Below are 19,152 nucleotides of genomic sequence, written 5' to 3'. Positions count from 1 at the left end.
CATTTGGGGATTTTCAAGAACTGTCAAAAAAAAGTCCTTGGGGTATGAGAGAGCTGATCACCCTGCAAACATCCACCCCACCCGCCTCAGCCACGTGCAAAGCCAGTAATTTCTCAGGGCCACATTCTCGCCACAGCAGTCCCACAATACACTCTGCTCTGGGTGTGCTGTCTTGCTCCGACCTTGGCAAGCTGCCAAGCTGCTGAACTGTGGGTTCTGTCTACTGGCATGCAGGAGTGGAAGGGCCAAAAGGGCACTCTGTCCTCCTCCTGAGCATGGCAGGACTCCTCACTGCCAACCATATCCGGTCTGCTGCTCCCGGGTACGACGACAGCAGCAGCTGTGCTCCTCTCAGCCACCTTCTGCTTTCTCTCCACCTTGGCCATCCCGCCAGCCACAGCAAGCAGCTTCACTTGTTTCGTCACCAAGCAAGGTCCTTCCCAAGGTCGAGCACGGCCTCAGCCGCCACCAGGAAATCCATGCCAAGAATGCACACCTCTTGTATGGGTGAAAGTCAAAACATGTTAACTCAGACCCTCCAGTGACACTGAGAGCCGTTTTCTCTCCCCATAGGTCAGGGTAGCTGCCAGTGTCTAACCTGAGTTGTCACCTACCAGCCATCTCAGTGTGCAGGAGCATGCCTAGATGTAGCAGAGAAATGGATGAGCTCGTTTCAACAAGCACAGTGAGCTGTCTGCCATTTATGCTACACTTGTCCCACAGCCCCAACAGCAGCCGTCTTCCTGGCCAGCTTCCGTTTCAGTTGCTGTGTTGCTGCTCACTCGGGGGCCGTGTGGCACGACGACTCTGCCTTTAGCTCCTCCATTGCGTGGCACTGTGCTGTTGCTTGCTCAGGGGCTGTGCAGCACCCCAACTCCATCCTGAGCTCCTCCGCTGCATCGCGCTGTGTTGCTCACCTTGTGGTCTCCTCACTGAGGTCAAGCTTCAGCATCATCACCTCAGCAATGGCTGCTTGAAGACCAGTCAGCTTAGTGAGTTGCACCTGCCGCTTCGGTTTCTCTGGACGAGGTGCATAATACTCCAACAGCAGCTGCTCCTGCACAGTCTGGTCAAATGCCGAGTATGCCTGCAGAACCATTGTGCATAGGTCCACTGATCCACTCATCCTCTTGCCTCCATATGTCTAAGAGCAGCTTACTGACTGACAGCACCACAGGCTGGTCCTCACCTGGCTCTAGCTGGGCTCTGCCACCATGCGCTGGTTCTTCCTTGACAGGCTCCAGCCATCAGATTGCTTTTGGCTTCATTCTCGTCGGCTTCTTTTCTCTTTCTTCTGCTTCTTCTTCGCTGTTTGTTTGTAAGTTCAAGGGAGCGCCATTTTTCTCCTGGCCACTGGAAGATGCCATCCAACTTCTGACGCCAATGTAACAACAGTCAAAAGAAGAATCAACTGAAACCACAATTCAGATTTAGGAACAGCTTTTTAGGGCAGAAACAGGCACTTATGTAATGCTGAACCCATGGGAAACGTCACCACCGGCCCAACCAAACTTGACGTAAAACTTCAGCAGACTCTAATCCTAATAGTAAATAAAGAGAACCAAATTAAACAAATGAGACAAAAATATTAGACTTGGTCATTTTTTTATTAAAGAAAATGATCCAATATTACATATCTGTGAGTGGCAAAAGTATGTGAACCTTTGCTTTTAGTATCTGGTGTGACCACTTTGTGCAGCAAAAACTGCAACTAAACATTTCTGGTAACTGTTGATTAGTCCTGCAGATCGGCTTGGTGGAATTTTAGCCCATTCCTTTGTACAAAACAGCTTCAACTCTGTTATGCTGGCTCAGATGCAGCAAAACAGGCCCAAACCACCATGTTTCACAGATGGGATAAGGTTTGTATGCTGGAATGCAGTGTTTTCCTTTCTCCAAACATAATGTTTCTCACTGAAACCAAAAAGATCTATTTTGTTCCAATAGTCTTCTGGCTTGTCCATGTGATCTTTAGCAGACTGCAGACGGGCTGCAATGTTCTTTTTGGATGGCAGTGGCTTTCTCCTTGCAACCCTGCCATACACATACCATGCACATTCAGTGTTCTCCTGATGGTGGACTCATGAACATTAACATTAGCTGCTGTGAGACAGGCCTTTAGTTGCTTAGAAGTCACCCTAGGTTCCTTAGTGATCTTGTGAACTATTACACGGCTTGCTCTTGGTGTGATCTTTGTTGGTTGACCGCTCTTGGGGAGCGTAACAATGGTCCTCCATTTGTACACAGTCTGGCTGATTGTGCAGTAGCGGAGCCCAAACTCTTTAAAGATGGTGTCGTAACCATTTCCAGCCTGACTCTAATTTCACCTTCAAATTATTTGCTTATCTTAAAGGTTCACATACTTTTGCCACTCACAGATATGTAATATTGGATCATTTTCCTCAAAAAATAAATGATCAAGTCTAATATTTTTGTCGCATTTGTTTAATTTGGTTCTCTTTATCTACTATTAGAGGACTTGGGTGAAAATCTGCTGAAGTTTTAGGTCAAATTTAAGCAAAAATATAGAAAATTCCAAAGGGTTCACAAATGTTCAAGCTCCACTGTGTATATGTGCTCTTTGTGATGTTCTGTGCTGGTCTGTGGAGTTGGTTGTGTAGGTTTAGTGGTCACCATTGACTGGACTGGCTAGAGGTGTCCTACCCTGCTTCACAGCTGTTCAGTAGCGCTGAGCTGTTGGTTAATAAAAGTTATTTGAAGCACTATATTTCCTGCATCTTCTACTTCTACAGCAATATCACAGCATTAATATTGAGACTTATGAGCTGCAATAGGCCTTGTAGCAGTCAGAGGTCTTAGAAAGAGCTGTATGTATAGTCACTGCCATTTACAAACAAACAAAAATGCTGGAAAGCAGTCGAGCTTATGATATGACATGGCACAGGAAGGAAATTCAGGGTAAAAACTCATCCTTCCACATGACTTACATTCATATGCAAAAAATTAGGCACCGCTGGTCAAATTCTAAGTGAAAATAAGTTAACGTTGTTGATTTACTAAGTGAAAATAAGTTAACACATCCTTCACTGAGAACACACTTAGTCATATACTGTGGTAAAGTTGCTTTCAAATCTGTATATTCAGATTTCTTCAGTAAATTTTGAGTGGTCAATGCCAAAGGTTAATACTTAAAAATGATCTTTACTGGCAATTAATACAATCAGATACAAGTTTTGGTCAGAAAAGTAAATTTTTAAAGAATGTGTTGATTTCAGTGTTCTTCTTTGACAGCTACCAAACAGTCTCCAATTATGTTACAATTATGTTACGTGAACAAAGCTACAAGTGGCGATCATTGGAGGCTAAGTGCCGTATTCCAGTATGTTTGGGAAATGATCAATTATTTTGGATAATTATGATATTTTAGATGTCAGACATTCTTGCTGGACCAATAATCGTATGGAACACATGAGACTAGTTTTATAAAAAGCAGTATTTTTGATAATTGCAGTTAAGGCACAAAACACTGGCAATGTTGTGAATCATTTGTGTATAATCAAGTGCTTCCTATACAGCAATGTTTCTTTTTTAACGTTTGCTAAATATTTATTAGTTTTTATAGGAAAAGAAAAACCTTTTTGATTGACGTATTGCTTTGAATGCATTATAACATGTATAATCTAGTGCCTCATATACAACAAACCTACATTGGGCCTTTCACTAACTAGAGCTGCAGCAATGGTCTGCCTCAGGGTGGTGCTGTAGTGAATCATTTCATGCACATGGTCCTTGCCACAACATCACTTTTCTTGGATAACTATACACGACACAAAGCAAACGTCGCTGAAGAGTAAAAGAAAGGTTAAAATATTGCAAATGCCAAATAAAATTAAAGTAATTTATTAATTAATACATTATGCACTGTCCATCATCTGCAGTACTTTGTGTATGGAGTCTTTGCAGCATATTAAAATTAATCTATGCAGAGCTGCACCACTGCACAGTTTTTGAAATAAATATCCAACAGCAGACGCCTCTAGGTATAAGAAAGGCCACTTCAGGTGGAAAGCAGGTATTTTTTGTTTCACCAAGTGCAAGGGAGCCCTTATAATTAAAAATAAATTAGTCAGGTCTTTGAATTCAGCTCAGTATGACGATGTAATCAGGAGAATGTGATCGTCACCAGATGCATATTCACAACTCTAAATAGGAGAGGTAGAGGTCTAACATCATTTAGCCAGTTCAGAACATGCAAGGGATGGTGAGACTAGATTAATCTTGTGAGGACACAGATGAGAAGACAAGGGTTTACAACAAGCAACTGCAGACTTACAGGACACTGACAATTCTGAATATAGTCTTCATCTTCCACATGTAGCGTAAGGTGGTTATCTAAAACCTTCAAAATGTAAATGAATTTAGTATCACTAAAAGGCACAGTGCACCCCTGGGAAAAGCAACACATTTGATTATGGTGCATAAATAATAGAACAATATTTATTACTCTAAAATCTACACATTTTTTGAAACCATACAGGAAGTTTCGCATTGTGTACCTTCTAGCATTTGGCAAAACACTAAATAGACACATAATGAATCCAAACTCTATACAGGGATTCCCAAACTTTTCCAGGTCAGGACCCCATGCAGAGGTAGCCACACAACCCACCAAATATTCTAAGAATTTAAATAAGACATAAAGCCAAAGAAGCCTAAGATTGAAGCCCACGTTAACTCAATGTTATTTCAGTCAAAAAATGCAACAGCACACCATAATAAAAAATGAAACACACGTAGGCTTACATAGGTGAGATTGTGGGATTGAAAAATAATAAAACAATAACACATTTTCCTCTGTATTTAGATTTAATCCACTCAGCTCCTTCCTTCATTATGAGGATTTCCTTAATATTTAGCTGCATATGTTTTATTTTAATTAGCTCTGAATAGTGTTATCAGCTAGTGTAGAAGGCTAGTCAGCACTATGCTCTGATCACTGCTGATTAATTAGGCTAAAGCAATGTTGTTTTAGATGTGCCACAGCAAAGTGGATCTTTTTTAGAGTACTTTGTTCATTTTTCTAGTAGCAGGTAGCTCACTGCTAGGAGAAGGAAAGTCCCAATCCATTGTCGTTCACGCAACACTAAGTTATCAGGTAACTTCTCTGCACAGTGACAATGGCCTCAAAATGCAGCAATATTAATGATAATTCACCCAATACTTTAACTGTTCAAAGTACAGTTCAACTCAATGAGCAAATTTATGTTGCAACACCTGAGTACAACATGGAAAATAAAAACTCCTTAAGGTTTTCTGATCAACGTTGGCAGAGATGATCAGCGTCATCAAACTCGATGGGCAGAAATTGTGGCCTTCATATTAACACTGTCCACCTGGGGAAAGAAGAAAAATGTCTTTACTTTCACCTTCCTGTACTCTCTGTACTTCTACTAAACTACAGTCTGTTTTTTGGTTGATTTTAATTGCTAGATAACAGCTAAAACTCTGAACTGACTTTGGCTTCAGGCTTGAATGTAAGTGAAGAAATATACACTTGCAACATGGTTAGCTGAACACTAGTCAGTCTGGGATTTTTTTTTGTTCACTCTGCTATAGATGTGAATCAGAGTAACTGATGATGCATGTGTGTGGAACAAACAAGGAAAATGTGCCCTAATTCTAATGATAAAAATCAAAACATGTTCTATCATTGCACTGCAGTCTGACAATGAGCTAATTCTACATACAGCAATTGTGCCCTATTTTAAATAAATAATGAGTAACAGTTACGGTAATGACTTACTTCAATGATATTGAAGGTGTTCATGAACACATCTCCAGTGATGTTAAGCACAGACACTTCCTCCAGAGGTATGCGGTGCTTGAACGTACAGTAATCGTGCCCATTCACCATTATCTAAAGAGAAAATAAAAGTTAACCTTTTGTATAAACTTTTACTTATTTTTCTTGTTGATCAACTTATTTCTCTTCTTCAAACATTGTACCTCGTAGCCGTCTGGATTACTAGCTATGATTATATCAAAGGCTCCTCCTCCACTAAACGGACCCAACTGGGGTCTCTTGTGGATTCTCCCACTGCCCGTTTCTGAAGCTGTCACAGACCACAGAGCACTGCCGGGAGTTGAAGCGGAATGCGACATCATCACCATCGCTTGGCCCGGTCTTCAGATTTATGGAGAACCTGCAAGCAACAAAAAAGAAGATTTGAAAAAAAAAAAGAAAGAAATGAAATTTGAAAAGAAAACCTTGTTTCTGTGTTTTCATGTTTCTATGTATGGCTGTGCGTAAGTGCAATGTCAAATATTCAAGTAATATATTTCATATTTATTATGTAATATGGTATGATTAAGTTCTGTTGCACAAATCCTAAACCAGTATCATGAGATCATACCCATTAGAATCTGAAGGAACAACACCTTGGAAGAACAAAATCAGTCCAGCTCTCAACCCTCCAGTGATTGGGCCAATATAGGGTTCACTCTGTGTAGCTCAAACATTGGATATATACAGAATAATAAATCAACATGAATGAAAAAGCAACATTAATTCTACACTCCAAAAAACAAGAATCATGTTAACCTATAAAATTAGGTAAACTGGCTGTATTAAAACTTCAAATTCATTGAGCTCTTAACTCATTATTTATAAATAACTTTTCAAACTGTTTTATACAGTGTACCACTGTATGCAAAAATTTGGGCACCCTGCCACATGGCATATTTTATTAATTGCTTCAGTGAAAAGAAGTAAAACCTCAGCAGCAAACCGTTCCAAAGAATGGAGTTTTTCTGAAAGTATCAATGCACAGTTACTTGATATTTGAACTTGAAAAAGTAGATGATACATGGCTTGAAATTTACACATGGTAGAAATAGACTTGAGATGAGGGTTGATGTCTAGGAGGGTTGGTGACCACTGATCTAAAGTCTTAAATAGACAAATGCTACGCCCATTACCTCAGCTAACATGATTTGAAGTCGTAATCTAACTTCAGCTCTGACTTACTGACAACATTGTGTGGAGTGTTCGTTAGCTGATACCAAACATGATAAATTCACTAAGTGATGCTGAAGGGTTATTCCATTAAGTCTACTATGATCACACTGTAACATGAGCTTGAGGTTTATCGGGATGATATGCTGAACGATGTGTCTGGTGTAAAGTTCACTCACAATAGAACAATCATATGAGCATAAAAAAAAAAGAACATAAAAAAATACGTTCATAAGATTTAATTTTCCATGAGATTTACTTTCATTCGTTTTTAATTTATAGTACGATTAATGTCAGCATACTGAGCCTAGCATTAAAGCTTTTAAACTACATGGATTTTCACTCCTGAACCACTTCTCGAGTGCTGTGTTACTCACAGGCCTGCAGACTGGATATGCCACTTCTGACTGGATGTTCGAATGTTTACAGACTGAGGTTCCTGAGCTTAGTTCCTTGCCAAAAGTGGATGTGCTCCAGTTCTGGACAGAGCACAAATCACAGCTGTCACTGTGGCTACTTCTCTGGTGCAGTGATAAAAAACAGATTACCAAAATAAAAGACAACGGGTGCAAAGACTGAATATGCGCATGTGCATTAACTGTAGGTTGGAAGGCAGAGGTAGAATTTAAAGTAAGTGAAATCCATTACATACTTGGGTACATTTGGCATTACACAATATTCAACCATTGTGCTAACATTCTGATTAGGTCTAAACACTCCTCATTTCACCATCAAACACCAAACACAAGACACACTCCACACACTATACACACTCCAAACACCCCATACTCTACACATCTTACACACTCCACACACTATACACACTCCAAACACCCACATACTCTACACATCTTACACACTCCACACACTATACACACTCCACACACTACACATACTCTACAAACCTTACACACTCCACACACTATACACACTCCAAACACCACATACTCTACACATCTTACACACTCCACACACTATACACACTCCAAACACCCCATACTCTACACATCTTACACACTCCACACACTATACACACTCCAAACACCACATACTCTACACACCTTACACACTCCACACACTATACACACTCCAAACACCACATACTCTACACATCTTACACACTCCACACACTATACACACTCCAAATACCACACTCTACACATCTTACACACTCTACACACTATACACACTCCACACACATACACACTCAACACACTACTCTACACACTTACACACTCCACACACTATACACACTCCAAACACCACATACTCTACACACCTTACACACTCCACACACTATACACACTCCAAACACCACATACTCTACACACCTTACACACTCCACACACTATACACACTCCAGACACCACATACTCTACACATCTTACACACTCCACACACTATACACACTCCAAACACCCCATACTCTACACATCTTACACACTCCACACACTATACACACTCTAAACACCCCATACTCTACACATCTTACACACTCTACACATCGTACACACTCCACACACTATACACACTTCAAACACCACATACTCTACGCACCTTACACACTCCACACACTATACACACTTCAAACACCACATACTCTACAAACCTTACACACTCCACACACTATACACACTCCAAACACCACATACTCTACACACACTATACACACTCCACACACTATACACACTTCAAACACCACATACTCTACACACCTTACACACTCCACACACTATACACACTCCAAACACCACATACTCTACACACACTATACACACTCCACACACTATACACACTCCAAACACCACATACTCTACACACCTTACACACTCCACACACTATACACACTCCAAACACCACATACTCTACACACACTATACACACTCCACACACTATACACACTCCAAACACCACATACTCTACACACCTTACACACTCCACACACAATACACACTCCAAACACCACATACTCTACACACCTTATACACTCCAAACACCACATACTCTACACACCTTACACACTCCACACACTATACACACTCCAAACACCACATACTCTAGACACACTATACACACTCCACACACTATACACACTCCAAACACCACATACTCTACACACCTTACACACTCCACACACTATACACACTTCAAACACCACATACTCTACACACCTTACACACTCCACACATAACACACCACACATACACTCTACACACATCACACATGTACCACACACACCTCCCACATAACACACTACACACACACCTAGCAACCACGGGGACAACACAACAACTGCCTAGCAACCACCTAGGAAACGATAGGAACTATTTAGCAACACCTTAGCAACCACCTGGGTACCACAGAAACTGCCTAGCAACACCTTATGAACCACATATGCCATAGAAATCACCTAGCAACATTTTAGCAACCATCTGGGCTACCATAGCAACTGCCTAGCAACACCTTAGTAACCATTTGCGATACCACAGCAACACCTAGCAACACTTTAGCAACCACCTAGCAACAATTTAGAAAACACTTTAGATATCACAGTAGCCACTTAGTTACACTTTAGCAACCACCTGGGATATCATACCAACTGCCTAGCAACACCTTAGCAACCACCTAGGATACCATGGCAATTGCCTAGCAACACCTTAGCAACGATTTGGGATACCACAGCAACACCTAGTAACACTTTAGCAACCATATGGGATATCACAACAACCGCCTAGCAACCTCAGTAACCATTTTAAAGTTTTAACGCTATTAACTGGCTTTTTCAAGCCCACTTTAAGTTTACTGACACTTTCCCTTTCTAGTTTTACACTTTGTTGTTTTACAAATCTCGGCCAACGTTCTAGAGAAACTTACTGGAGACTTACTGGAACAATACCAAAGGTGTTCATGAAGACAGCTCCACTGATGGAAAGTGTAGTCACTTTCTCTACTGGCATACGGTGACTGTGCAAGCCCTTGCTCTTACCATTCACATACACCTGTAAAAATTATTAAAAGTTTAAAGTCTTATTTACAATATTATTTGTATTTGGTTGTTTGTTATGTTAATCACCAAACCTTATAGCCTTCTGCTTCAATGACAATGAAGATATCAAAGGCTGATCCTTCTGGCAAATAATATTCTGTAATTTGACTGGAATTAGATTTTGATAGGCTGAGTTGGATTGCTGAGAACATGATGTAAAATAAGTTGGCAGTGAAGTGAAAATCCATCACATCATCACTTTCCAGGGGACCAGTCTTAAGATGTATGATGAACCTGAAGAGGATAAAAAGATTTGAAAAAAAGAATACAGTTATTATCTCTTAAGAACACCAACAACATATCAACATATTTTAAGCATATTCTGTGTGATCAATGTCAGGAAGGCTTACTCTTTGGCACGTGGATGAACAACTCCTTGGAAGTACAAAGCCATTCCAGGTTTCAGCTCTCCAGAGATCTCACCCTCATAGGGAGTTTTCTGTGCTTAATATAATTTTATGACATCAGGTCAGTGATAACGTTTAGGTAGAGAGATACAGCATGGAGTATCAATTTCCACTACAAAACAGAGCTGAAACAAAGGTCACTACAGACAAGAAAACACAAGAACATAAGTAGCCAGTCACTTTTCAACCCGCTCAAACTCCTCTAAATGCCTGAGGTAAACATTGAAACAGTATACAGTTCTGCTACAGTTCTCAAACCTGAAGAAACATAGTTTGGAACCTAAAAAATCATTACACATATTATATATATATATATATATATATATATATATATATATTTAGTTTATGTTTTGGAGCGTAAATAGACAGTAATCTGGTAGAAGTAAAAGGTAGTGATTCCCACGTACAGTGTTTGCAGTGTGGAATGTTATGGCAAGCAAGTTTTACAGACATCCTTTTTTCCAAATAAATAAATATCAGTTATTCATTTAAACTATAATGTGCAAAAGAGCTTGATACATTTGTTTACGATCGACGGCCTTCTGACATTTCAAGTCTGCTAAGCCTACCAGAAAATCTAAATGCAGCTCAGTGTGCAGGTCGCTGCTGTCGGAACAAAACATTCTATCTCCATTTTTGTTGTTTTTCAGTTTTTGACATACTTTGAAAATGCCTGTTGCCCTTTACATTAAATTTCATGACAAATGGACCAAAATAAATGGTCCAAAATGACTTGGGAAAACAGTCCGGTTCCATTGACTTACATTAAAAGTAAAGTATGTTTTTTCCTTCTCCTGTAAAGTTACCATTTTGGAGATAAAAGGTTTTACTCCGACAAAAGCGATCAATTGCATCTTCATTTAAACAGCTAGTTTTAGTCTACAGCAACAATACAACATCACTGGTGTAGGAGATTTTATGGAAAAATCACTTTCAAAAATGTCATCAAAAAGAGGGGAAACATCTCCTCTGCCCCCTTTCCTCCTCATCTCCCCCTTATTTTGCACCACTAGTTTACACACCTGAACCTACTAACAGATTACATGTACTCAGTCATGTTAGCTATAAAGCCAGCTTGCATTCCTGATCTGTGTATTGATTTTCTAGCTGCATTTAATAAATCATTTTTTGATTAACTGAGGCAGGATGTATACAGAAGTTGTATTTAGTCTAAAATGTGAGAGTTCATGACAGATTCAAGAAAAACCAACAAGAACAGGGCAGGGTGGAGCTTGAGTGGAACAAAAGAAAGAAAGGAGTACTTCACTGTAAATGATGTTACTCACAATGCCGCTGACTCGATCTGTAACTTCTGTCTGGATGGTTGACTGACTCCACCTTGAGGTGCCCAGGCTGGTAATTATTTTATTCCATAGTCCTTTATAGAGGGAAGAAGTGGACCCATTCTATAGGGAACAAAATCATATCATAGCCATCACATATTTTCTCCAAATTTCCCCCCAAATGTTGTCTAAAACATAACATTCGTAATATTTTCTAGCTTTGCATTTTACTTTTTTTACCCACAATGAGACACATTCGTGGATAATACATTTTAACAGACTTGTAATAAGTATAAAAGTAATAAACTCTTCACTGACCCATGACAGGCCCATTGGAACATTGACCTTGCCTTGCAGGGAGAAGAGGACAGAGTCGCTGGCTTCACTTACTCCCACATCACTAACCGCCCGGTAGCGGATCCAGTACTGGTTTGCAAGCTGCAGTCCAGTTAGTGTGAAGGTTTCCTGTGTATCTGGAGTGTCTGTGGATTCCCAACCTTCAGCACCAGCTCCTGAGTCATTGGGCTCTTTTATTCTGTATTCCACTCTGTACTGCACTGTCACTCCAGTTGAGGATTTCTGGAGCTTCAGGATCACATTCCTGTCCTGAATGTCAATGCTGGGAGCAGGAGGCTTGGACACAGGCTGAAAGCTGCTGTCCACCATTTTCCCTTTTCTATACAGATAGATGGAGGTGCCAGGATGGGTGGAGCCTGAGACTGAGGCGATGATAAACCTGGTTTTATTTTTGTCTTTATTGGCCTCAGAAAAACTTTTGAAGAGGAAAAGATTCTCTCTCATCCTCTCAGATATTTCAGGATTTGTGAACCAGGCCTGGATGTCTTGGTCACTTGATTTTGGAACTGCTGACAGCTTTTCAAACTCATCGACTCTGAGGAACTCAGTTATGGCTGACAGATAAGGGTCTTCATATTTCAGAGAGGTGAAAGAGAAGCAAACTACTGTGTCAACATTGGGATTTAACAGAATGCTGCTGAACTGGCCTGTTATTACTGGGACATCACTCAGTTCCCTGGTGTAAGAACTCAGCAGATCTATTTCACACTGAACATTATCCAGCCACTGCTTTAGCTTGTTAGCCTTGAAGGGCAAACTGTGATGAACACTCAGGATGTCAGTCAGTGCCTGCTCATTTACTTTTCCATTGCGGATAGCAGGAAGGAGCCTGCACAGGGCTTTTTGGAACAACACTTTATATTCACCAAATGATTCCTGAAGCTTCTTCAGCCTGGCTTTCACATCTTGGAAACTACTTACTGTTCTGTTTTTAACCAAGTCGTTGCATTTTCTCTCTACATCTCCCAGTTCCTCCAATACAGTCTCTACTTTAGATATCAATGTTGCACCAATTTCTCTTTCCAGCTTAGCTGCTGTTTTGTTCAACAGGGCAAGGGGATAGAGCCAAACCTTCACTGGTACAGCACTGTTCTCCCTCTGCCTCAGCAGAGATGGCAGCTTCTTGTACAGCTGCAAGGCTTCCATGTATGTGGTAGGATTCTCCTCAAGCACACAGTCGCCATAAAACGTACAGCTGATATGTTCGGCCATTTTCTTTTCTTTGTCATTCATCTTTAGATCTCCTTCCCCCTCAATGGAAAGTAAGGGATCTTCTTAACCATTACATTTAAATTTCCCTCGACCTCTTGTTTGTCTTCATCCTCTGAGAAAGTTTTATCAAACACCATGAAAACCTGGGCTCCATACAGAACAGCTGTAACAACATGAGTGGCGGTTTTCTCCTCAAACACCTGAGGGTAGGTGATGTTGCCCAGCTGAGTCATAGTAAGTTGTTCGAATCTTGCTATCTGTCTGTACAGCAGAGTAACCCGGGACTGATGTGCTGAGGTCTTTTGATCACGCAAGTACTTGGCTGACCCTCCAACCTCCACCATGTCCCCCAGAAAGCTGGCTTTAAGGGAAGCATTCACATCTAGGAGGCTGGCCTTTTCACTGAGAGAGTCAGAAGCAGAGAATTTCAGATCTGTGCTGGGTTTTCGACGTACATCCAAATCCTGAGTTAATGATGCTTTATCCCACAGAGTAACACCTGAAATTAGTGACAGACTGGCAATGATTGTTCTATCAGTGACTGTATAACAGTCAAATTATTCTCCAAGACTTTAAAATGAATGCGCACACTGATCACTTCAATCTGAAACAGTTTTGATGGACAATAGTAGATCTGGATATAGATATAACCACTTAGATTAAGCACCTATTGGATGAAGGATTGAGAGAGATGGAAAAAAGGCCAGCAAAAATGTCTTTGTGGTCAATTAGCTCAATCTTACACTGAAAATATAAAAAATGTAATTTTGTAATTGAAGTAAATGTAGTCTAAGAAAACAAATGTAAACAAAAAAAATGTAATCAGCCTCAATACATCACAGATCCTCCCCCATTCTTAACAGTGGGGATGTGTTTTATGCTGTCCTTATTTGTGTGTCAAACCCTTCTTGAGTGTTTGTTGCCGAAAGGATGTTTTGGTCTCAACTGACCACAGAGCCCAGTCCAGCCAAGTTCCAGTAACGCCTACCAAACTCCAAGCATTTCCCATTGCGTTTACATGAAAGAAAAAGCTTTCCTCTGGCATGTCCTACAAATAGTTTTTTGGCTTTGAGGTGACATCTAAATACAGTTTTGGAGACTTGGTGACCCCCAAATTAGCCACCATCTTACTATAAATCATCAACTGTGGAAGAATTTCTGCGTCTTTAACCTCCTCCTCAGTGTGTATGAGGCCAAAATAAACAAACATCATCTCCCCACAGGTTCACTACAGCTCCATGTGAAAAGTCAGCTGTTAACAGGGTATAAGAGTTTATTATCTGCAGATCTGCGAAAGTGATGAGTGAGTGAAGGACGTCTCATTTGACACAGTTGGCACAGATTCATCTGTCCTTTTATCCTATCTTATCCTTGTATCTTTGCCTCGATTCTTCAGAGGGAAGGGCTAAGATGCGAGGAAAGGAGGCAAGGAAAGAAAACAAGGATAAAAAAATACTCAGTCTGCATGCATACATACAACAGACATTAGAATCAGCTACACAGAAAAAAATCATCAAAAATGAGCAAACATTACTTGTGCTGCCCTTGAAACGTTAGAAGGCAGATTTTTTGTCTTTATTAGCCTCATAATGTCGCAACGAGTGTTTTTATTGCTTTCTTTTATTTACATTTATTTGCCTCAATCGAACACACTTAATTTACATTCCTGGTTACATGCTGATCTTAGGCTTGTGCTTGACTGCTTGCCTTGGAAACCAATCCTTAAAGCTGCTGATGAACAGTTCTTGTGCTGACATTGCTTGAAGAGACAGTCTGGAACTCGGTACAGAATGTTACTGAAGACAAAAGCTTCACAGCTGAGCCACTGTAGCTCCTGGACATTTCCAATTCACAATATTTGCACTGGTTGTTGACCAGGGAAGTTTTAGCAGTGCATAAATTTGAGGAACTGACTTGTTGGAAAGGAGGCATCCTGGAAGTGCCACAATGAAAGTCATTCTTCAATCTATTCCATTCAGCTGGCAATGTTTATATATGGAGATTGATGGGCCTAATATTGCATGTGCCTGATTTTATGTAACTGATATCAATGGGTGTGGCAGAAATAGCTGAACCCACTAATTAGAGGGGGTGTTTACTTTTGGTCATACAGTGTATTTTATAGAATTTTAAAGACATTTATAATCATCGTTGAAATCCTGGTTGAAAATTAATAGTCGTTAGCATGCTGTATTGTGGTAAAGTCTTTCATTTGTTCAATTCCCAGTCAAAACAGCCATTAAGTACAAGTTATTCATTTTTCAGCATCAGATAAAAAATAGGAAATGTTGCATATGTGTAATATCAAACCTACCAGTATTTAACTTTCACTTGTGCACCTTCTTTAACTCTTCCATCCTTCCAATCTTAAAACCAGTGAGTTACAGGTGTGTCCTCCCAACAAAAGCTGCTCCCAAAAGAGTCGCACACATTATGTTCCCCTTCAAAGAGACACTAACATTCACAGAAATAACTACCAAAGCAAACCTTATCTGCCTCGGACATTTCTTTGGCATGGCTAAAGGCAGTACTTCTGAGGAGATATAAGCTGATCAACATATGGAAGAAAATAATCAAAAATAAAATAATTGAGAAAAAACAGGAGTTGCCAAAACTGGAGTTCAAAATATTACTAAAAATACAGAGAAAATATGACTCCTAACAGCTGTGAAGACCTGCTAAACTACAAAAGAATGATTATATGCAGTTGAACACCAAAACTGGACTTCTAAGATGACAGCAGACACTAAAACTACACCAACTTTGCGCCCATGGCAACGTGAGCCAGTAGCGGCATGTTACAATATATTTAGTTATTGAGATTTTTGTGTAATTTCTGTTAAATAAAGGTTTTGTCAAACCTAGACTGGTTGCCAGTTAAATCTCGCATTGATTACAAAATTCTTTTACTGATATATGAAGCTCTTAACGGACTGTAGCCACTGGCGACGCTCATGGGGGCTCGGACCCGGATTTTTCTGTAAAGCTGCTTTGTGACAACACCTGTTGTAAACAGCGCTATATAAATAAACTTTGACTTGACTTGGTTTCTTACTTTTTCTGAAACTGAAAAATGAAAAACTTGTACTTAATGGCCTTTTTGATGGGAAATTACAATAAACAAAAGGGTTGTCTTTTGCACAGTACTGTATAGACTATCAGTAAAATTCTTACTGAATGAATATCTGCATATTCTTGCTTCTTGGTTCCACTAGCCAAAAACAACTTGTGCATGGAACTGCAGTGAGAAATATTTATGGGTTACTTTATAGTACATTATAACACAACCACTGAGTATGCTTATTTTAAAGAAAACTTAAAGTAATTCCTGAATTGTAGGATGTGAAGGATCATCAAAGCTTTACCTGGAATGAAGGAATCACTGCGGCAGTCATACAGCATTCCAGGATACAGGGTTCTTCCCAGGGCAGCCATTTCAATGATTTTCGGTTCCATGACTCAACAAAAATACAGGGAGAAGGAACAGTCATATGAACTTCATTAAGAAATCTTTCCAGATTATATATGAAGATAAACTGTTTCTCAGAACATAATAAATGATACTGAAAAATGGATGAAAAAATAACATTTTGCATTGAACACTTATTCCTAGATCGTTTGCTCGTATTGTTTATTGCCAGTTGATGCCAACAGTTCACCACCAGATGGAGACATTTTCCCAAAGTTCGACAGACTTCCAACACACCCAAAACACTTCTGCTCAGAGCAGAAGCTGCTGATGTTTGGAGCAGGGATTTCTACAGGGCTAATGTCAGTGAGACCAGGACTTTTAATGGGAGTTTCTAGAACTTGGCACTGATAGATTCGCCATGTACCTACAAAATCACATATGTAGCTGTGATTGTAATTCATTCTAGGTTGCATAAAACACTGAAAACGAAGCAGACGAATCGGTGACTGAGTGGAAAAATGTTACTCCAGCTCTTTTATCCAGAGATTCTCCATCTCCAACCTGGGCGGCTACACATCAACACAACATCAGCTACTCCAGCGAGGATTCACCACCGAACTAGCTAACTTTACTGTCTTTGATACATAAAAAACTGTTATCTTATTTTCCCATAAATTGCTGCGAACGTTGCTAAGACAAGATGGTGGACTTAATCTAGAACCAGCTTGTGAAACAGAAAGTGAAAACAGAAAGAGCAGAACAAGGACCCCTATTGCTGTGAAGTGTGAAGGGTCTTACCTTCGTGAAGATTCCCAGAAAAGCACAGACCTGTCAGAACATACGACGACTGCTAACGAGGGAAAGAAACGCGCCAGTTTTTTTATTCTTCTCGACAAAATAAAGAGCAGCGTGAAGTAACGCTGCCTAACCTCGTTCCTCACTCTGCGCATGCTCAGTAGAGTCATCATTAGAGTTACTGCATGCTGGAAAAGCTCTGAATGAGAGGGGCAGTAACTCCATATGGGGTTCCAGCCAGCAGGAAAACCGAACCCAGCGTCACAGAACTCAAACAAAAATTGCATATGCTTGTTATTTTTAAAAAATGGTTGCACAGATAAGAATTTTCAGTGGATGAATCACTCAAACAAACAAAGGCAGGTCAAAAATCAAGACAGGTTAAGAAATAAACCAAACTAAATGAATACAAAATCCAACAGGTCTCGGGGATAATGAAGGGACAAAGTCGGAATGTTCCAGGCTGGAGATCCAGGAGGGGGTCCAGGGATAAGCCAAGAGAATAATGAAGAATTTTCAGCCAGAGCAGCATAATATCTACTCAATTATTTGTCCTAATTTACTGAAAGAAACGGCTCCTCGATGTCGGAATGTTCACCCAAAGGAACTAAGGAGTAATTCAGGGCCTCTGATTGGTCGCTGTATTTATTTATTTGTTTTTAAAATCAGATTTGTTTATTACTTCTAAAACCCAATCAAATGGGGGGTAGGATATTTATTAAGCCAGTTTTTTGCGATAATGAAATTGGATTTGTTTTCTGTTGTCAGTATATTATATCCAATCACATTATTCTGCTCTCCACCAAGCTCTGCCTTCTTTTCCCAGACCCCCCAAGTTCAGTTCAGTTCGTTAACAGCACCAGTGTTTAAATCTGAAGCTCCAGCTTGGGTTAAAAGATGTAACTGAGGACCTTTAAGTGTGAGATTCCGTCCAGTAGAGCATGTCAGTTTCTACCATCATCGTCGTCAATTTTCAGTGAATTTGGTTCCTACAGCACTCTTTCACTGCCAAGGCTGAAATGGGCTTTGTGAAAATAGCAAAGTAAATATAAATCAAAGGTAAGACATGAATAAACACTTTTTATGCCAACCGTGAAAATATGCTTGTTACCTACGATGATTAACGAGGCTGAAGTCAGTTTCTTATTCGCCAGCTTCTTGTTCAAATTTTCCTGTTCTACCTGAAATAGTATAGCAGTTGCATTCTGGCACCATTTAAGGTGGAACAGGACTTTTCGAAAAAGAAGCTGGAGAACAGGAAGGAATATTTATTGTGCTGACTTTTTGAAGATAATTAATTTTGAATTTTTTGAATGTAATTAAAAACTTTTTTCTGTGAGCACTGTATTTTTATTATGACCAACCAAATTAGCAGTCCTTTTTGCCAAGCTCTGCCTTATTTTATCAGCCCTTCAATCATTGCACAGCAACCACTGCTATCCACTGTTGCCTCAAGCCTTCAGTGTTTTTTCAGTGCCAATGTTTGAATTAGAAGATCCAGTTGTGGTTAAAAGATGTAACTAGGGATGTTTACATGTGAGAATATGCCTTATAGAGTATGTCATTTTTCTGCCAATCTAAAGATCAAACACAACATGTCACTTCTTGAAGAAGTAACAGCCACATTCACTTTTCTTGGATAACTATACACAAAGCAAATGTCA

At 40.0% G+C, this 19,152-nt stretch overlaps 1 pseudogene; it reads right to left on the bottom strand.

The window, feature by feature from the left end:
- Positions 1–3,893: 3,893 nt before the first annotated feature.
- Positions 3,894–17,635, bottom strand: LOC118801958 (annotated as a pseudogene).
- Positions 17,636–19,152: the final 1,517 nt, after the last annotated feature.

This window comes from Colossoma macropomum, unplaced genomic scaffold, assembly GCF_904425465.1.
Source record: "Colossoma macropomum unplaced genomic scaffold, Colossoma_macropomum, whole genome shotgun sequence".
NCBI classification, from domain to species: domain Eukaryota; kingdom Metazoa; phylum Chordata; class Actinopteri; order Characiformes; family Serrasalmidae; genus Colossoma; species Colossoma macropomum.
The sequence above is the reverse complement of the archived record's forward strand: the minus strand, read 5'-3'. Positions and strand labels throughout refer to the sequence as shown.